The sequence below is a fragment of the Talpa occidentalis genome, unplaced genomic scaffold, assembly GCF_014898055.3.
Source record: "Talpa occidentalis isolate TD23 unplaced genomic scaffold, MPIMG_talOcc4v2.1 talOcc4.10, whole genome shotgun sequence".
Lineage (NCBI taxonomy): Eukaryota > Metazoa > Chordata > Mammalia > Eulipotyphla > Talpidae > Talpa > Talpa occidentalis.
Genome location: NW_023600993.1, coordinates 67,244,949 through 67,267,000, shown reverse-complemented (window position 1 = coordinate 67,267,000; position 22,052 = coordinate 67,244,949).

Genomic DNA, 22,052 nt, shown 5'->3' with positions numbered 1-22,052 from the left:
TATGAACCAGAGACACTCAATGGGGGGTGGGGGGTGGGGAGGTGAGTGATTGGTGTCAAAATAAGGGGGTTGCAAGTGTATGGGGAATATAAAAATAAAATTTATTAAAAAAAAGAAGATGTGATATATATACACAATGGAATACTATTCAGTAATCAAAAAAAGATAAACTCATGCCATTCACAGCAACGTGGATGGAGCTAGAAGGAATTATGCTCAGTGAAATAAGCCAGAAGGAAAAAGAAAAGTATCAGATGGCTTCACTTATAGGAGAAATATAGGGGAACCAAATAAAGGATCAGGGAAAAAATAATTGCAATTAAAAGCACAATAGAACAAAACAAAAATAAACAGACAACTATAAATCAGAGACATTCTGCAGGGGACGGGGAGGAAGAGGGATCAAAGGGAGGGAGGGAGGAGCACAGGGGACTGAGGTGATGGTGCACAGATGCCTTGGGGAAGGAAATTCTATGGGGACTACACCTGAGGGGGCGGGAGGAGGGGGAAGCAAACATTGTTTAAAAATGAACAGTGATGTAAAAAATAAATTAAAAAAAAAGAACAAGCACTCAGGAAAAAAAAAAAATCAATGCCAGGAGACCCCGACAATCTTTCAATGCAATCCTGCAGACTAGAGGGGAGAAGCACGCTGCAGCTCAGCTTCTGGGCTACAGTTCAAGCCTAATATGGAAGTCCAGGTTTTGCTTCTGGGTGCACGAAGGATTGCAGGAAGCTTGTCAGATTGCTCACTCAATTAGAATCAAGGGCCAGGAAACCGTCTCGGCCTTGGCTGTCAGCTGTTGTTTATAGCACACATTATACCTGCCTCTCAATTTGGCCTCCTGGGTACCCTGGGGTTCCCCTGCCTGTGGTCAGCTGTTAACCATTACATGAACAAACTGAACAAATGGGGGCTGTGGTAGGAGGTGGTGTCAAGAACTCCTGACACGGACTGGAAACCACTCGTGTTCATGGCACCGGAACCTGTGACCCCAGAGCTGGCGTGGCTCAGTGAAAGTGCTTGGCCCATGCCAACTGCTGGGGCCCTGCACTGCCCTAACTTAGGGGTGCATTCACTGTGCGTAATTATTGCCCTCTCACTGAACATTGCCTGTTAAAAATCTACTTTGAGAAAGACAGCCAGGTTAGGAACCAGGAATGTTATCACAGTGTTGGTGACAACTTTAAAACTTTAGGGAGGCTGTTTCCCTCCAAGCCTCAGCTTTCAATGATACCTCATTTATGCATTCATAAGATCCAGTTCCATGATGCTGTAGATTAAAATTAGCAAGGTGTGAACAATTTTTAAACTCAGGTATGTTTAGACCTGTTAGCTGTTCTCAGCCTCATGACTGTCCACCCTATATCACCTGGAGCAAGTTTATCGACTCTCCTGGAACCTCTGTTTTGGTACCTGACCAGGCAGCAAACCCATCACTTAGAAAAATTTCCAGTGTCCCTGCAATGACAAGGAGCAGGGCCACCTGGACAGGCCAGCTGCCCAGGGCTGTGGAAGATCCCCCAGGCACTAAGTGCACAGGGTGGGCTGCAGGCGGGCAGCTGGGGAAAGCAGGCCCCAGATTGCAGACCTGGTGTGGGTGGCTGGAGTCCAGGGCTGAGAGAGGGAAAATGAAAAAAACGGCTCTCCGGATGTGGGCTCTCAGCCCTGCAGCTGGACAGGGTGACTCCCAAGATTAAAACTCACAAATCCACAGCCACACACATGTACTAATACTCTGTAGCGCCTCTGCATTATTCACAATTAGTTTCTTTTCCAGGTTTAATGTGAGGCACCTGGGGAATTTTGGATCACTCACTTCTGGCCCACAATTTGGAGCCTCATTGAAAAACTTGAATCAAAAGAGAATGAAGAGGTTATAGGCTTAATCAAAATAATCTTCAGTATTTCCTGCCAGACCTGCCTGTAGAACATCCATTTGAAACCTGCCTCACCGGGATGGGATCCTGAGCGGAACTAACAAACAGTCTGTGGGGAGAGGAAATTTAAAAAGCTCAGACCTGGCCTCAGCTGCTCCTCCTGTCTGGGAGCATGTGATAGCATTGAGACTGTGACTTGTATACTCTTCCGTTGTGATTTCAAAGCCACCTGTAGTCCTTCATAGTCAGCTGGAAGATCGCCAGGCACTGCTTTGGAAAACCTGGGAGACATCTGCAATCTGAGGTCACACTGCAGGGAGAGCAAGATGGGACTGCACTATTTTCTAAGTAAAAAAATAGGGGCCTCCCCTGGCGGCGCAGCCGTTGAGCGCTGGGCTGCGAGGCTGCCCGCAGCCTCTCCAAGGCCGCTTCGTTCCCCTGCCACCCGCAAGGGTCCCACAAAAAAAAAAAAAAAAAAAAGAGAAAGACTAAACTTTACTGATTTTAATATACGGATTGGCAGAAGTACATTGTTGTGATGTATAAAGAAATATACATCCACTGGAGGCACAGAGGAAAAAATGTTTTAGACAGAGGTACTTAGCCTGGAATGTTCAGAGTAAGTCAGCACAGACATAGGCTTGCATGCATTATTAAAGTCTGTCTTGAAAAGAACCATGTGAATCCTTTTGTGAACAATCATTTCCATGCTCCAGCTGTTGGAAACCTGGAGGTCACTTGTCCTGACCTTCATTTCACAACTGCAAAGAATCAGAGCCAGAAAGATTAAATGACGTGACCAAACTGAACTACTGAGTTAGCAGCAGAAACCACATTAGACTCCAAGACTGTATTCATGTGTGCATGCGTTTGCATTTGCACATGTATGCTGATATGTACATGTGCTTAAAATCATTTCTGCTTTTCTATAGGTAATTGCTCTTAAAAGAATCTCTCATAAGGGAATAATCTGAACTACAAAACCAGTGTTTTGCATTAATGCCCTAAAACTATTAATTAAAAAAAAATAGGGTATTGTACTAATAAATCAATAATAGCCTGGTCTGTACCCACATGATCATGCATTATGCATAAATTAATTTATGTTCACAAAAAGTTTACGCACACAGAGGAAATATTTACCTTTTAGCATTCAAGACTTAACCCCCTCTACAGAGGAAACCATGTCTAAAACTGCATAGAAATCCACTGATGTGCAGGCAGAGACCTTCACTGGGTGACAGAACACAGATGAGGATCTTGTCCCAAACATTTCTTTTTTTCCAACTTTCTATAATAAGTGTATATAGTCCATTTTTTAACTGGAAAGAAAATGCAAATTTGTCACTGGAGATTTGAATCACAGCTCCCTGACTTGGAGCAGTTTTGAGGTGACGGTGCTTATTTGTGTCCCAGCTTCCTGTCAGTTTCTTGTCTCCTAGAAACTCTGAGGCTGTCTAATCAGGGCCTCTTATAACCCCTCAGTTCTTGTTCTTTATTAGCATGTTCATATGTTTGGCATACAAGGATGGCTCTGGCCTTGAACATCCCCTTTTTCTGAGGTGGAAGGCCCCATTTTCTGGATGCCTTCTGGTATGTTTCCCCTGCCACACCTCAGCAACCACACAGGATCCCAAGCAAACCTGTGTCCCCAGGAAAAACTAAGCTGCCTGATATCAAACTTTGAATTCCTTTTTGTTAATTTCCCAAAAACATCTTAAGAATCCACAAGCCTCATACTCTGCCTGGGACCTCCAGTGTGCTTAGAAAGTCAACCCATGCAGAAGGGAGGTTGAGGCAGGGGTGACCCTCAGTCCTCTACCCCAGCCTCAGGCACTCAGGGGAAGCTGGGTTTTCTCCCCACCCCAACTTTTTCCTTTTGCAGTATATAAATTTGGCTCATGGTAGAAAGTGACCCGTCCAGGCCCTGTGGCCACCAGCTGGCCTTTTCTGAGATCCAGGATGACCATGGGAAAGTTGAGTTTTGTCCCTTAAACAATTGCAATCTCTGTTCTTCATTTCATAACTTGGAGGAGCTTGCTCAGGGTGGGCGATGGGCCCAAGCCATTCATTAGTCACCAGTCTGAGCTCCATGGTGGGCTTTCCTGGCTGCTAGAAGACCAGCTGAAATCTCTTTTCCACTGAACCCACAACCCTGGGATACAAGAAGTCTAGAATAATAAACAAGCCACAGATGGGGAACGTGGAGTAGGGCAGAAAGGGAGCAAACATAAGTGCCAGGGAAACTACTTGAAATAACCTTGACCCAAACTGCTCTGAAATATTCTGGGAAAAAGCATCTGCTATGTATTATAGAAAACACACTCCGGATAGCAGCAAACAGCTGGACAACTCTGGAAATAAGGTCTTTGCTGCTCTTCTAGGGCTTCTAGAAATACTGATGGGGCTGCCTGACCACCAGGTGCTCCACTAGGTAAATAGAGTCAGTGAGGTTGCAGGTGGGAGGGGAGAGCAGTATGGAGGGAGTGACAGGGCTGTGTTTGCAGGCTCAGGGGACACACATGTGAACTGTAGGGAGAGGGCTGTGGGCGCGCTGTTCCAGGGGAGTGAGGACAGTGTGAAATTTGAATGTTGAGTTGGAACAAGCCTAGGATTTGTAGGCAGAAGAGAAAGTGTGTGAAAATACATGGAAGGGTGAGTGGGCACCAAGGTCCTTTGTGTCCACTGAGGGTGAGTGGGAGGGAGGGTCAACCAGAGCCAAAGCTGGGGAGGTGGTCAGCTGTGGGTGTGGAGCTTTCACACCCAACTGTCTCCTGCAGGCCACACACCAGCCCCTTGGACAAAGGGTGCTGGGCATGGAGGAAACTGGTAACTGAATTAGAGTTACCACCCCTCTGGGACCAGTGTCTCTATTTAGAAAATAAACTCCAGAGGATCCTCTGACTCTAAAAGCTGCAGAGTCCACCTTCTCATTCAATTCTACAACAGTCCTCATGCTTTTAAAGCACTTCTTTCTTGCAGTGAGGGTCACAGCTGATCTTCAGAGCTGAACACACTGCACATGTCGGTGGGTGGACTCACGCTATGTGGTCATGTTACACTCCAGTCGGCTGGTGCCTGAGGAACCCCGTGGAATGTCCATCCTAGGGGCATGCACAATTGAATTTAGCAGTCACAGATTTCAGGCCTGTGTGCTTTCATGTTCTCAGTAGTTTCACTCCATTTTTCTTTTCCAGTTTGATGTCTTAGAGTCCCCAGGAGGTGAAGGAGCCATCACTCCACTCTGTGTTGGCATTGAAAGGGAGCAAGTATTGTTTCAGTGATGGTCCTGGGGCTGAAACCAAAAGCGACGGCCTACATCCAGGTGTCTTACTGGAGCAAAGTGAAACACTGTCACTACTGTGTTGGGACAGCATGTGCTTCTTGGAGTCCAGGGTAGTTCCCATTGAAGAACCTGGTATTGTCTGTGGATGTAGTCTTGCTGATATCCTGGGGTTGTATGAAAACTACTTAGTAACCACCCAGCATAGCACCAGCCCTTAAAGCAAAGGCTGTAGCAGGAAGGGTTTGAGCCACTGCCAGATACTCTGTGAGGGGAGAGAGAGCTCTGTGGGGAGAGAGAAGAGAGGCAGGGGGCACTCAGGAACCTGGCACAGCAGCTGCTTGCCCCACCAGCATGGTGGCACTCTGCCTGCCAAGGGCACATCAGCCTCACTTTTGCCATAGGCCATAGCTCATGTCATCTGAATAGAATATTCTAACCATGCCTGGACCTATTTCAGGCTGCAGTTTTAGAAGTACTTCTAGCAGTGGCAGCTTCCTATTGTATAATGTCTTAATACCATCAACATAGTGAAGGGGAAGCAGGTTTTTCTCTGTCAGGGGGCCTGATGCTTTAGATACTCACCTTCTTGTGGGGTCATAGGCCACAATGCAGAGCAAGTTATGGTGAGGCCAGGAGAGACCTGGTTTCTGGTCCCTCGACTGCACAAAGTGGAAAGGTTGATGGGGCAGGTGAGAGATCAGTGGGTGTGAATGGCAGGTTACTTGAGAATTCAAAAGCAGGACACCTGAACCAAATCTACTGTCAGTCTGAAGGGAAGAACTCTCGTGAGAGCAGGCCCACGGGATGGGAGGGTTTCAGCAAGAGCTCAGCAAACAGGGAATGCCCACGGTGAGTGATTCCTGAACCTGGGGTACATGGAGCTTCTTTCAGAAAAAAACTTCATCTTTCCGCTCCCCTGGCACTGCACACACCCTCAGGTGTGTCTTCTCCAGGCACCATAGCACACTCCTTCAGGCAGGAGGAGTCCCCAGGAGGTGAAAGGAGTACCCAGGAGGTGGAAAGATTGCCTATACTCACATCAAAGTATACATGACTATCTACACTTAAACAATTAGAACCAGGGCCTCCCTGGTGGCACAAGGGGTTAAGCACCACACTATGAAGCAAACCACAGCCTCTGCAGCACAAGTTCAATCCCCAGCCAGCCAGGGAGCAACCCGCATGGCGAGGCAGAACTCTCCTGTCTTGCCCGCTGCTCCCCTCGGCAGTGTATTTCAGTCAGTCTGCCTGTTCTGCTCCCCACTCTGTCTCTGGTGAGTCCTCTCACCCCCAGCATCTCTGGCCTATACTCCAGCTCTTGTATGCATAAAATAAATAAATCTTTAAAAAAAATTAGAACCAGAGTCAAATCAGCACTAGAGTCCAATGTCCAGCCTATGAATGAAAGTTATACTGAATACATTCATGCAGAGCAGTAGGATAATATTTTCACACCTGGGGACACTCCTAGTCCCTCAAGACACCCTCCATACATAGATGTAATGTTGGCACCCGAGCAACCCATTCCCGACCATGTTTCTAAAAGAGATTCTTTTGCTGCGGCCAGGCAGCGCTGTCCAGTAAATGTTCCCAGGCTCAGGTACAGAGATGGTCGCATCAAATACGCCGCCTGGGCAGGCTCCATGAGGACCACTTCTGTCTGCTCCGCTCACTGGCAAAGGCCTCTCTCTGATTCCCTTGCCTGGTGGCTGGGCCGGGGGCTTGTGCACAGGGCTCCTTGGGCATCTTGGGCAGCCTTGGAGTGGCTGGACTTCTGGCTGTCACCCAAGATACCTCTCCTGAGAGCCAGGTAGAAGTTTTGATTCCCTTTTACAACCCAGTCTTGGAGCTCACACCACAACACTTCGACCACGTTGTGTTCATTGAGAGGACACAAAGGCCCTCCTGGAGTGGGAGAGAGAGGACATAGGCTCCAGTTCGTGATGGGGCGTGATGGATAGGGTTCAGGAAATGCATGAGGGACCAGAAATATTCTGGGGTCATTAGTGGAATACAACACCCACATTGCTCTGCAATGCCAAAAGAAAGAAATCTATGTGCTATGGTCTAAATGTTTGTATCTCCCCTAAATTCATGTGGTGAAATCTAGTGCCTGATGTGATGATCTTAGGAACCTTTGAGAGCTAATTAGGTCATGAGGGTGGAGTCCTCAGGAAAAGAATTAGTGTTCTCATCAAAAATCCCCCACAGATCTCTCTCACCCTGCCTATAATGTGGAGACACTGAGAAGTTGACTATCGTCAGCCCAGAAGAGGTCCCTCACCTGACCATACTGGGGCCCTGATCTTGGACATACAACCTCCAGAACTGTGAGAAATACTTTTTGTTGTTTATAAACCCGCTGGTTGGTCTCTGGTGTTTATTTTAGTTGATTTGAATGGGCTAAGAGCCAGCTAACCTTTCCTAGCTTCCCACATGCTGGACCAGCTCCACAGGTAGAGTAATATGCCTCCATTGGAGAGTGCCCCCTGTGGAGAAGCATTGAGCCAGTCTATATCTTCATTTATTATCCCAATTATCCACATTCCTGAAAGGTAGTTCTTGCTGTGCCCATTTTATGAACATGCTGAGAACTTGTTGAAGGTCACACAGCTAGTGGAGACCTTACCTTTGGAGTGTGGGACACTCAAAGTCATATTCTTTGGATCATGCCCATCCTTACTTACACATGAGAGAAAGGGCAGGGAGAGAGATGTGGGGTGACCCAGGAAACTGTGCATGCACTGAAGACCCCATGTACTCTTTGTCAAAAGACAAGTTCAACAAGAACAGGAAAAATCACTACTAACATCTCCCACTTTCCTGAAAATCCTCAGAGAAGTGAACTGACCTCCTAATTCACCAGTGAGTTGGTGGTAATGTTGAAAACCCCACGTTTTCAATCCTTGCCTCAAACCACTCAGTGAGCCAAATTTTCTCTCCCCTGCTGAGTGTTGGTCTTGTGGCCCAGTACAGCTAGGGCTTCGGGTCCTTTATCACCAGTTCAGCACCATCAAGTGAACTCTTCTGAACTCGGTTAATTGTCCCCATGCCTAGGAAAGCCCTCCTGAGGAAGCAGAGCCTGGGACCATATGAGCCGAATCTTCTTCTCCCAGCGGTCTCAATCAGCAGCTGCCTCTCCCGGATTTACACACAATAAAACTGTCTCTGGAAAGCAGAAGCTAATTAACTAACACTAAGGAGATGAGAGGCCAAAATTCTTAAAAACAGCACTTTTGGTCTCTGCCAGACCCTGTCTCCTAGTTCAAGTATGAACTTGAATATCCGACGTCCCTCAAACAAGGAGAAGAGAACAGCAGACCTCGGTGGCCCGAGTAAGAATCCAAGACTCTAATGTCAAATCACAAGACATTTGGATAAGAAAATGCAGAAACTGGGGGTGGGAAATATGGATGGTTACCTCCTGCTGTTTCTTGTGGCAGTCTTCCAATTCAATCTTAACAGCCCTGCCAAGTTCATCTTCCTGAAGTCCCAAGTCCCTCGTGTTGTGCTGTGTGAATTGGAGAGTAAGCTACCCTAGGGAGAGCTTCCAAAATGCAATGGCTCTTACAAGATGGAAGTTTACTGCTTTCTTCTATAACAGGGTGGTGGATATAGCTACTCTGTAGGATCTTCTGCGATCCAATCTCTAGGACCCCAGATATTCAGCAGGCCCTAGCACACCTGGACATCTAACCATGTGCAATGGAGCTGCCAGAATTACAGAGAATCCAAACAGGGTGGCAGAGGAGTTCGACAAGCAGGTATGGCCAAGAAGTCAGTCTGGCTAGAGTAGAGGTGTGGGTGGGAGGATATAAATACATACAGAAGGGGAGCAGGTGAGACTGTGGGCACCATGTTGAAGAGCTGGGGATATATTCCCACACATTAGGGCCATCAGAGGTGAGCAGGCAGGGCTAAGAAAATCATGTTGCTCCTGGACAGGTGGACATGGCCTGGGCTGCCTCCTGTGACATGGCAGCAGAGGACACCTGCCTATGTGGCAGCAGGCAGGTCAGCACTCCCACTGAGAGGCTGTGACTGACAGACTGACTGACCACACAGCTACTGTCCTCTAGACCCACTGCCAGGTTTGATTCCCAGGTAACTGGTCACAGCCAAAGACTGGATGATATAGGACGCTCCTCCACTTGATTTTGTGTTATAGACCTCACTGATGAGGGCCCCAGATCCCTACTGTCCCTGTAATCTGAGACCCTCCCTGGCCACTCCCTGTCCTCACCTTCATAAGGGTCTAGCCCTGCCTCTGAATACCCTCCCCCTGTTCTGCCTCCTTCTATGTTCTTTTTTTTTAAATATTTATTTATTTATGCATACAAGAACTGGGGTATAGGCCAGAGATGTGGGAGGTTGAGAGGATTCACCAAAGACTGAGTGGGGAACAGAACAGGCAGATTGACTGAAATACACTGCTGAGGGGAGCAGCGGGAGTGTCAGGAGAGGTCTGCTGCGCCATGTGGGATTTTCGCTGGCCAGCTGGGATTGAACCCACACTGCAGAGGCTGCAGACAGCTTCACAGTGTGGCGCTCAACCGACTGTGCCACCAGGGAGGCTCCCCCTATGTTCTTTCTTCATAAGTATTACCCCCAGTAAATCTCTGGCACATCTGTACTATTACACTGTGAATAAGATTGGCTCCCCCAAGTTGCTTGGCTTGCAGTTGGTTATATTCTTTCTGTCACAGATGGTTCCCTCAATGCATTCTATCTCTGTGTACAAGTTTCCCCCTTTTATAACAACACCAGAAATATTGGATTAGGAGCCACCCTAATGACCTCATTTTAATTTAATATCCCCTTTCAAAACCCTATACCCACATATGGTCTGAGATTCTGGAGGTAGGACTCCAACATGTGAATTGTGAAGGGAAACAATTTAGCCCATAACCTTATTTGCCCTACCTTGAAGTCTATTTCAAGATGGACTTAGAAATATTTCAGAGGAACAGATCTGGCCCAGATGCCATAATGCTAAGTTCAAAATGAAGGCACCCCCTTCAGATTCTGCTAAGTTGCATGGCCCTAAAAGCAGAACAAAGCACCAGATAACATGGATCTTTGGGGTCATTGCCAGGCATGGCAGGTGAATCCAGGTTGAGGAACAAGGGTATAGGGCCAAAATCCAGTGAAGTCTAGGAGAGGCAACCTGGGGTGAGACCTGGGAAGCAGGAGAGAAAGTCAAGTAGGGCCGAGGGCAGATGAGGAAGTAAGAAGGAAAATGCCTTGACACAGCACAGGAGGCAGCCCAGGGGCACATGGTGCCTGCGATGCTGATAGCAGACAATGGGGCAGATGCCAGCCTGCCAGACCCCACAGAGAGGCAAAGAATTGGAGGGCCCAGCTTCTCAACTGAGTAAATGACATGACACTTTTGTGGCTTTAGAACTCCATGTAAAGTGGACATAAAGTCCTGGGGGCAAGGCAGCAAGAGCTACATGCTCTGGGCTCTTTGTGGTACCCCTGCCTGGACCCTCCTGCTGGACTAGGCCTCGTCATTTAGTCCTTCAATGTTCTTGATGGCCCATTCAGTGCTGGACCCCACCCTAGGCCCTGGGGATCCTCAGGAGGGAGACATGTACAGCTTTCACTTTCCAGCCCCTGCCCCTCTCCCACCAGTCTTGGGGGTCAGTCGCTCCACTTTGGAAGGAAGACGGTATTAGAAACAGGAAGAAAGCTAGTCAGTCACACCCCGCTTCAAAGTGAGGCAGTAAGAGAAGACAAAGTGAGCAGACGCCAGCGGGCGGGCTCCTCGCTAAAATAACACTTCTTCCTTCCTGTTCCTGGAACAATAAAGCTGTCTCCACACTAAGTACACAACCCCAGATGGCCCATTCGTCAAAGCACCGAGTTACGCAAACTGTGGACTTGTCAAAAGTGAGATCTGCCACCCAGTGTGATGACCCAATATCGTCTGCCTGGAGTCCTCTGGCCCTGACTGCACTCCTGCGGGTCACTGTCACGCCCACCCTGCAGCTCCGGGTCCCCCCAGCTGGGCTGTCCACCCAGGCTCACCCCTCACGACCCCCAAGGCACTACAAGTGGGACAAGGCAGGGATTCAGGCTGATCTGTGGCCACCCTGCATTGGGTCTGCACATCCAGGCCACTTTTGTCTGCAGGTGGCCAAACTCAACTACTTTGCTGCCTCAAGACTGTGCCCTCCCTGGGTCTATTCACCTTGTTTTCTTTCCCACATTTATCCCATCAGCAATCTTGCATCCACTTCTCATCAGCAATGTTCCTCCCACCCTGCCTGGGCTGCCTCCTCTCCAGGCACGGAATGGCCACCCATGTCCTCCAGCCCCATGATTTGTTTTCCCAACAGCACCTGCCGAGTGGTCATTCCAAACGGCATCTCAGATAATCACCGAGCCCCAAACCAAACCTCCTGCTGCTCACACACTAGGATGGAATCCCAGGTCCTTCTGAAAGACCCCAGAGCCCCCAGTTCCTTCCCGTTTCTTCACTCTGGCCATGCATGTGGTGTCCTTCATCATCCTGCAATTCCTTGGACCAGCAAGGCATTGCCCACCTCGGTGATTCTTCCAGACATGGCAGCTCAGCAGCTGCTTAGCCAAGCCCACCCTTCTCAATCAGAGGAAATGTTCAGATTATTTTCTGTTTTCCATCTGTCCTGCTCCTAAGAGTGAAGATGGCTGGAAGACAGGGCTCATGCACACTGTGATATTCCCAGGACCCAGAGTGATCCCCAGGGGCAGGCACTCAGTGGTGTCAGATAAGTGAGGAGGAAAATTAACTATATGGACTAAAAAAGCACAGCAGCGTGTGCCCCAGCCTTTCCTCCTGGAAAGGGGCTGCACAGTGGTGATTCAGCTCTGCATCAGCCTCTCTCTCTGGTGCTCCTGCCAACTCGTGAGGAGCTGGAGCTCAGACCCACCTTGCAGCCTTAATGCATGTGTATGCCCTGAGGCCCTGCCCTGAGGCCTCCACCATCTGTCATAGCCCCCGTGGGCGCATACAGGAGCCCTTGAACTTGATTTCCCCCAGAGACCTTGCTCAGCCTCTGGCAGAGCAGGTAGAGGGCAGGGCAGAGGGCAATGCCCAGGCAAGGGCCTGAGGTTAGTGGAGACTTTGCCATTGCTGAGCTGACCCTGAGATGTGTCCCACACAGTTCTTCACCTAGCCCAGGGGCCCAGGAGTTAGCTGCTCATTAACTCACCTATCCACTTCTTCCCTACCTTACTTCATGACCTGCTTGTGAGTCCTGGGACCACCTCCCAAACAAACTGCTTGCACAAGAGTCCTTATGAGAGGGTCTGCTTTTCAGGGAGATAGGTTGTGGGCAGGGAGGAGGAGTTGCAAATTTAGAGGAGCCTCAAGCACAAGACTGTGCACCTGTGGTCTCCTTCTGACCTTGGGGCTCCTGATTGCTCCCACATAAGTCTCCTGTGAGAGGATTTAGTCTTTCCAAACTTGCCTTCCTTAGAAGAATTATGTGAGTGCTTGTTCAAGGAAAAGAGTCCCAAAGCCTTTTCCACCAGTCCCCATTCAGCAGAAAGAAGTTTTCTGAGGGTGGCCAACGTCTACTTGGCAGCCAACTCAACTGCCTGTGTTTAGCACATACCCTTGGGGTGGAATCATGGATAGAGTGTGTTCTACATGCTGCCCTGGGCAGCTGATACAGGAATGGGTGCAGAGTTGGCCCTCAGAGAACATTTGTTGGTTGAAGATCGATGAAACCCACAGCTTGGAGTTGTGGTGGATCAAACTTCTGGCATGGTTTGAACATGTTGCTCTCAATGACTCACCACTCAACACCCCTCAAACCCCACCAACTTCTATCCTATCTTCCCTAAATCACAATCATGGCTCTGTCCCCTCTCACTCCACGTCCCAGAGACCTCACCTTCCTCCCTATGATATTGTCTTCTCTCAGAATCCAGAACCTACTCCTGGTTCTCCTCTGACTCCTTGGTACCCCTTCTCCATCTCTCATCTTGTGAAATGAGGAGGATGCCCTGAGGGATCAGATGACAGACATGAAAGCCATGTAAGTTTACCCCAAAGCACGCAGGGCAAACATTTCTTTGGGAAGTCCAGTATGTTGGTGCAGTGAGCAGGAAGGGGTCATTGATGCTACAATAGGCCAAGATTCTGACATTGGCTGAAGAACTTCTAGATGCTGTTCTGCAACCAGAACTTTGACAGGACAGAGAGAGATAAAAACTCATGCTCACTGTGACCCTGCATATATTCCAGTGAAGCTTCCCCACCAAGAGTCAGTGGGCCATGCCCCCAGACCAGGACACAGGGCTCTTCAGCTCTCTGCCTAAAGGAACATGCCATATGTCCCTAAGAAGCCATCCTTCTCCCTCACCCAGTGTTGTCTCCTACATGCCTTGAAGGGCAACCCAAGATCCTGTATCCATGATTTCTGAACTTGATGATAGATCTGGTTTTTGAAAGCTCATAACACTCTACACTTTCTCCCCCATGATAAACTTACACATGTCACTGTCTTACATCCCTGTTACATCCATCAGCAGCTGCTGTATAACAAAGGAACCCCAGACTCAAACAGCACACATTTATTATTGTTGCCCATGTATCTGGATGTTGGTCAATATCAGCTGGACTCATTTATGCTTCTCCCGGTCCATGAGCTACACTTCAGGCTCACAAGGCTGAGGCCTAACCTCAGGGAACACATTCTGTTCCCCATCACAGGTCATATAACGCTTGCTAACGTGTCACTGGCAGTCAGTCTCCTGGATGATCCCTGTCCAGCAGAGTGCAGGGACCTAGGGAGGAGTGTGCTGGAATTGAGCCAGTAATATACCCACCCTGTCTACGAAGCTGGCAGGGGCAGGCACAGCTGACCTCCACAATTTCTACTTTATACCGGGGGATTTATAATCTTCCTGGAAAGTGAGTTTCTGGTGGTATTTTATTTTGGCCTGGTTTGCTTTTGGTTTCTTGTTTTACCCTGTTTTACCATTTCATAGTGAAGCCTCTGGTATCCAGAAAGGGCAGGTGGCTGACCAGATCTGCAGCTGGGCAGTGGAGAGCCCAGGGTCCTATGAGGATCCATCGTCTCCCAGATCTCCAGAGCTTGCTGATGGAGCCCCACGTGCTGCTGCCGTGACCCACCTGACCCCACAGTGTGGTCCTGGGACTAGTGACCCAGAGCTGGCTCAGTGTAGTGGCTCTTTGCCTATTATAAATTAATAAGTACGCCTTTTGGACATTAGCACTTTCCATTGGGGGAAATCATCTGTGCTTTTATGATAGATTCCAAAGACTTGAATATTTTTTCTAACTTGATTTTGTTCTCTTTATCCTTAGAATTGGTCTGCAGAGATAAAGCTGTGGAAAGCAGCATCATGGGAGAACTGGAATAGTCACAGATGACTGATAGTGCTGAATTTGGTCACATATCTTGTTCATCCCTTGCATAGAAACATCGTCAATGTGTTTCTTTTGTTAAGGTCCAGTGTCTGGCTTCCAGGAACAGAGGCCCCTGCTGTCCCCACCACACAACACCCCATTGGGCTAGTCAGAGGTGGGCTGAAGATCAAGGCAGGGGCAGTCAGAAGAGTTTGAGATGGCCACCTGGTTTAAAGGAAAACTGAGTAGCTCCAATTGTCTTAAGGCATGGAGGGGGGTGTTCCTCCCTCTCACATCCCCACCCACCTTAGCCTCCCCTCACCACCTCATCTCCCCTCCGCAGGTCTGAGCCACCTCAGGTGGGATGGAAGGTGTATGTATAACCTATAAAGAAACTGCACATGGGTTTCCAAGGAGGCTGAACCTGGTGTACCCCCATATTGTGGAGAGGCCCATTGTCCCACAGCCTCTACAACTGTAGGTACGCTGGTGGCTGTGAGGTGTCTCTTTATGAATTTCAATGTTCATTTAGGAATAAAAAGGAAAAATTGCTTGTCTTAGTCCAGTCCTGATGTGATATAATGCCACAGCCTGGAAATATAAACAACACATTTAATTTTCACGCTTCTGGAGGCTGGAGTGTAAATTCCTGGACACTACATAAGGGAGCTCTTCTTCCAGATGCAGACTTCGCCTGTGTCCTCAGGGGTGAAAGGACTGAGTGAGCTCCCTGGAGCTGCTCTCATAGGCACTAACTAATAGGGCTACTGTTACAGGGTGCCAGCATCTTGACCTAAACCCACAAAGGATCCCCACCTAACCCCATCACATTTGAAGTGAGGTTTTCCACATATGAATATGGGGAGTACACACATTCAAAACACAGCACAAATTTGATTACTTTGAATCTCAAAACCATTATACTGAGTGAAATGAGTCAGATCCCAGAGGACACATGTGACTCAGTTCCATGGGACAAAAAAGGAATCCAATGACTCGGAGCTGGTGGGTGCAGAAATGGGAGGGGTGGCCTAAATAGCTGCACAGGAATCTCTCTGGAAGTGATGGAAACACTCAGAGTCCTGACTACGGTAGTGGCTCCACAGGTGTAAAAATCTGTCCAAACACCCCATAATGTGTGCTTTCAATGTATGTGGTGTATTGCCCATGAACATTTCCTCAATGGAGTTGATAAGAAAAAAATAACTTCTGTGTTCTAGACACAGGCTTATCTTACTAATCCATAAGAAGACTAATAAGAGCAGTAGTGGTGACAACAGTAGTAATGATGATGACAAGCTAACTTCACAAGGCTTTAAGCTAGGCACCCTACATATATCACCTCCCGCTCTCACATCACCCCCTGAGGAAGACTCTGTATCCCCACTGTACAGGTGGTAAGTGAGCCACAGAGGCATTGATTGACTTACCCAAAATCACTCCACTAAGTAAGTTCCTAGAGCCAGGATTCAAATTCTGGCCACTGAGCTCTGAACTAGCACTACCCAATAAGGACATAAGTGACAAGCAATCAAGTCCAGAGACTTGGAAACCCAAGTGGACCCCACCTTTGAAGGCAAATCTCTACATGTAGATATCCAAGGACACTTCCTTGAGTAAGGGTTTTCTTTAAAAAAGCAGGTCCCCCTGATCACAAAGATATACAAAGAACTCACAGGACTCAACAAAAACAAAGTAAACTATCCAGTCAAAAAATGTGCAGAGGAGCTAAAAATACACTTCTCCAAAGAGGAAATGCAAATGGCCAGCAGGTATATGATAAAATGTTCAACATCCCTTATAATCAGGGAAATGCAAATCAAAACCGCAATGAGCTACCATCTTATACCAGCAAATCAAAACCACAATGAGCTACCATCTTATACCAGTAACATATCAAAAAAAATAGCAACAACAAATGTTGGCAAGGATGTGGTGAAAAAGGAACTCTACTGCACTACTAGTGGGTGTGCAAACTGGTCCAACCTCTAAGGAAAGCTGTCTGGAAGCTCCTCAGTCTACTAAAAATGGAACTACCACACAATCCATCAATTCCACTCCTAGGGATCTACCCAAAGGACACAAAAACATTGATTCAAAAGAACACCTGTACACTTATGTTTATTGCAGCACTATTTACAATAGGCAAAACCTGGAAACAACACAAATGCCCAAAAATAGAGGACAGGATCAAGAAGATGTGGTATATACACAATGGAATACTATTCAGCAATCAAAAAAGATAAACTAATGTCAATCACAGCAACACAGATGGAACTAGAAGGAACTATGCTCAGTGAAATAAGTCAGAAGGAAAAAGAAAAATATTGGATGGTTTCACTTATAGGAGGAATATGGGGAAACCAAATAAGATGTCAGGGGAAAAAATAATAACAATACAAAACACAGCAAAACAAAACAAAAGAAAAACAAATAGACACTTATAAACCAGAGATATCCTGCAGGTGAATGCTGGTACTCATCTCTCTGCTCCTCTTCAGTGAGATGATCAGGAGAGGAGAATGGAGAGAAGAGGGACACCCCCCCACCACCATGCAGCCAGCTGTCCCTGTCCATTGAGAAGAAAGGTGGGGCTCACCAGGTATGTGGGGGCTGCCCTTTCCCCAGGTGATGACATCCATGGAAGTTCAACAGCTGAGGGTGTGGACATCCTCATATGACACCTGAAATGAGGAAGAACCTAACAAGAAATCTTCCTGACTCCTGGGCACTGGCCTGGGAGGGCCAGGGAAGATGCGTCTAATATTAGACTTTAGTTTCCCTCTGTTCCCCAGGAACTGGAAATAGCCATTCCCTGATTTCTTGGCCCCAGGCTCAGTCCTCTGAGTGGGAAGACAGAAAGTGACTGTGGATTCTCTCTGTGCCCTCAAGATATTTATGGCATGAAGTGGGGAAACACAACATCTGACCCTTTTCTAGGTTGTATGGTAGAGGGGGTCCTGAGGGCTGGGCCGTGAGCAGACTCTCCTAGTGTGGGAGGGCTTGGGTCCAGCCTGGTAGGTGCATAGGGCCCAGAGCTTGGAATGCAGGGGATGATAGTCAGGGGAGTTTGGAAGCCTCTCAGTGAGTGTTTTGGGTGATGCTGAGGCTGATGTGTTGGCAGGAGAGATTCATAAGGCTGGACATCACTCACAGAGGGACATATGACCATGAAGCTCTCACCTAAAAATGGTGGAGATGAGTGTAACCTCTGTCCCATCCACAGCCCCTTTGTTATAGGCCTGGGAGTGGGGCACCCCAGACCCCACAAATCTGCCTGTTCTAAATAGGTTCTGCCACCTGCCACATCAACACAAAACATATAAGACTTTAATGGAAAGGAACTTTAATACAATTAGTAAACAATACAGAGAAGACAAAGAATATAGTTTCTAAGTCAAGCACCCAAAGTTACCCGTCCCCTCATGGGTAAAAGTCCACCCAACCAGGATTGGCCCAGAGCAAGGCCTGAAAGCCTGCCCCAAGTCTAAAGCACCTTCCAGTGGGGACCCACAGAAAAGGATCAGAAACAACCAGACAAGTTTGGGAGGAAAAGAGCAAAATCAAAATCATGACAAAAGCTGCCATTGTCACCTCCCCACAGGTCTCTCTCCCACGTCTGTTTCACCCAGTCCACGACCAAGAGGCAAGTGCAGTTTCTTCACAAGTCTCCTGCTCCATGTGCCTCCTCCAGGTCTCCTTCTGGCTCTCCATCCTGTTTCCTTCCTTCCTTCCTTCCTTCCAGTCTCTTCTCCAGCTTCTTCTCTTCTCTTGCTCTGTTCCACCCTCCTTTGGGTGGGAAAGGGAGCCCAGAACCTCCCCCTTTCCAGGGGACCACCCTGTTTGTTACACCTTGGCTAACCTGATCCGCAACTCGGGACTTCCCAGGGCCAAAGGCTGCATCTCCCCCAGGGACTTTCTCTATCAGAAGGCCCCCAAGGGCTTCAGATGAGAGAGGGAACTAAAATTCTGGGGACAGACTTAGGCCAGTAAGAGGTAGGGGCAGGAGGAAAAGCACCCCAACTGTAACAGGGTGGTCCCCAGGAAAAGGGGAAGTTCCAGGTTCCCTGCCCCACCCAAAGCAGGGTGGAGCTAAAGAGAAGAAAAGGATAAGGATGGAGAGCCAGAAGGAGATCTGGAGGAGGCACATGGAGCCTAGAGACACGTAAAGAAATTGAGCTTGCCTTTGGACTGGTTGAAACAGATGTGGGTGAGAGACCCGTGGAGAGGTGACAATGGCAGCTTTCATCTTGATTTTGATTTTTCTCTTTTCCTTCCAGACTTGTCTGGTTGTTTCTGATCCTTTTCTGTGGATCCCCACTGGAAGACTTGGGGCACTTTAGACTTGGGGCAGGCTTTTGGGCCTTTCTCTGGGCCAATCCTGTTTGGGTGGACTTTCACCCATTAGGGGACAGGTAACTTTGGGTGCTTGATTTAGAAACTATATTCTTTGTCTTTTCTGTGTTGTTTATTAATTGTATTAAAGCTCCTATCTATTAAAGTCTCACATGTTTTATGTTGATGTGCGGATGGCAAAACCTATTTAGAACAGGCAGGTTTGGGGGTCCTTGTGTGCCCCTCTCCCTGCTCTGTAGCACAACCTTCTCCTGTTCAGCAATATCATGGGGACCCAGCAGGACGGAGTTCCCACTGGTGCTCAGCACTACCTTAGAGCCTTTCACCCCGTCTTATCCCCACCACTTCCCAACAGAAGCATCTAGCTTTGTGAGCTCAGGGACTGCTATGAAAGTCAGGTCCTCTGTAAACCAGCTTCCCCTCGATACCACATGCGCACAATCAATTTCACCATTAAAATCAAAATGAGGAAAGAGTGACATTGGGAACAGAGAAATTTATTCTGGGTCAACAAGCAAGGCACAGGAGAAAAAATATTCAAATTGGCACCCTAATAAAGAAGGAAATAGGGTAATATAGGTTTTAGGGAGCAGGGCTGAGAAAAAGATGTTAAATTTTACTGGCTAAAAAGCTGGTTAGGGGCAAAGAAACGTGATTTGGTTGAAGTTCATTGAATGGTTGCAGGACATGAAAAAGTATGAAAAGGCTTTTCTTCACATAACTGGAGTTTTGAATCTCTGTTGTTGGGACCCTGCCTCTGGGTAGCCGCCTTCTCTCTGTCCTCAGTCCCCAGCAGTTTTAGAGCAAAGCTCAAGATTGTTTGCTTCTGCTTTGTTGAGGCTGTCAGATAAACTGTGTCTGTACATGCAAGCCTCAAAGAGAAAGTTAGGAAAATTCCTTTTACTTTTTTTATGCTCTTGACTTGTAGCCTCAGTTTCACTCTGAGCTCACACCCAGCCAGCGCATAGAAGATGTGCAGATGAGGGACCAACTAATGGTCATTCAGGGAATAAGATGGGGGTGCAACAAATGTAATCAGCCTTAGTCAAAAGGACCAGGAAGGCAAAACTGTTTGCCAAAACATACACAAGGCTTACACAGTCCAAATGGCTCCTCTTCTTGTTTAGCATATTTTACTTCCTGTGATACTTTCCTGAAGTGCCAGAATCCAGGAGAAGCTGAAGCAAAACCCAGGAGCCCATCCTCTGGTTACAACACTCAGACTTCCCACTTCATAGGCTTGAAAATGTGCAGACTGGGGTTGAGTTTTTCTGAACAGAACGCAAAGATGTTAAAGAATTCAAAAGATGTAAATCCTAACAAAATTTTCTGGTACTTCATTGCTCTCACAGGATCTGAATGCAACAAAATAAATCAGACCTACAAGTAATTCAACTAGGTATAAAATAGTATTTGTTAGCTTTTATCAGCAGTATTTGCCAAACTCTTGTCCTTGGATCATGTATTTTCCTCAACAAGTCAATAATACTCCATTTAAAAAAATAAAGAAGAGCATCAGTATTTCGTTCAAAAACTTGTTGAGTGTAGCTCAAACTCATTCCCTCTGGGTGATTAACCACCTACTAATATATCAAAGGCACTAGACATTGTCAAATAAAGAAAACTGTTTTGCTTTAAAATAATGTTTTCCAAACTCAATGGACCATTGAAACTTTTTTTCAAGTAACACTTATTAATGTCCTAGAGGACACTGGAGTTCCAAGAAATGTAGTTTGGGGAATATGGAGCTTCCCAGGTCATGCTAGTGATTCGATCTACACATTCCATGCTGAGCGCCCTGTGAGTGGCACGTAGCTCATTTGTGTAACTGCAGCCCTCTGTTTCCAGTTCTTAATCCAGATGTTTGGCATCTTGAGAAGCATGGAGATGTCAATGTCCGGTAGATTCTGCCACAAGGACATTGTCAGAGTTCTCTGCAGCAGGCACTTATCAAATTCATTAGATTGACATGGTGTCCACAAGCTTAAACTGACCTTAAATGCCAAAAAACTTCTGATAAGCTGACCGCAAGTTGGAAACGGGGCCAATAATTCCTAGGCACAGGCAATGGCTGGTCAGACCTTCTAAGAATCCCAAAGACCTTGCAGTGACCAGCTGTCCTCTTAGGCAAGCAGCAGATAATTTTATAAGTGTCCTTCCCCTTTATCTCATAAGTCTCCGTTTCTTGTCATTATTCTGTCAGCACAATTACTGCTTGTTTTCTGGTTGTGTGGTTCTTGCACTACTTAATTTCCTGGTCCTTGTCTTTTTTCCCACACCCAAGAAAAAAACAGCCAGTGCATCAAGTCTGCTTCAGCATGGATTTATCTGTTTGGAAGGTGAGTCACAATGAACTGGTCCAGAGTTCACATGATGAGATATGTCCTACACCTGGGAAGAGCCCAGAATCCCTGAACAGGCACACTCTAAAGGGATCTAGCCATCTGTGCACACAGAAGCAAAACAGACTCTTAATGTGATAGATTTTTGATAGAATTAGTATGTACAGAGAGAGAAGAGAAGAAAGAACATTCCTAATAACAATTTCCCAATAAAACACTCAAAATTGCCCATCCCCTCGAGGGCAAATGACTAGCCAAACAGGATTGGCCCGAAGCTGGGCCATTGAGTCCCAGAAGCATGCCAGGAGCCTTTCCCCTTTTTGGTGGGGAAATAGCAAGAGAAGGGTAAGTTAGGTCCCAGAAAGCTGGGACAAAAGCAGACATCACATCAGGATAAGGGCTGCTGTTGTCAGCCTCCCCAAGTATCATTCATCCATGTGCTTCTTTCAAGCATCTCTACATGTTTCTCCTCCAAATCCTCCCAAGTTCCTGAGCAAGAGCCTACCTGCCTTTGACGTTATATAGCTTCACCTAGCTGCTTAGCTCTGTCCTAGTTCCCAGTCACTAGTCCAAGGTGTCTGCATGTAAATGAGTGTGGGGAGCATACCCTAACAAAACCAGCAACAAGCACAGGGGCTCAGAGCTCAGGCCTAATCTAAAGGCAGTCTCCTCCATTCACTGAAATAAGCCTGGGATTGCTAACACACCGACTGAGGAGTACCCCAAGACCCCAAACTTTACATGCATTAAATAGGTTCTGCCATCTACCTAATAAAGACAAAACATACTTTTAGCACATCAGGACTTCGACAAAATGAAC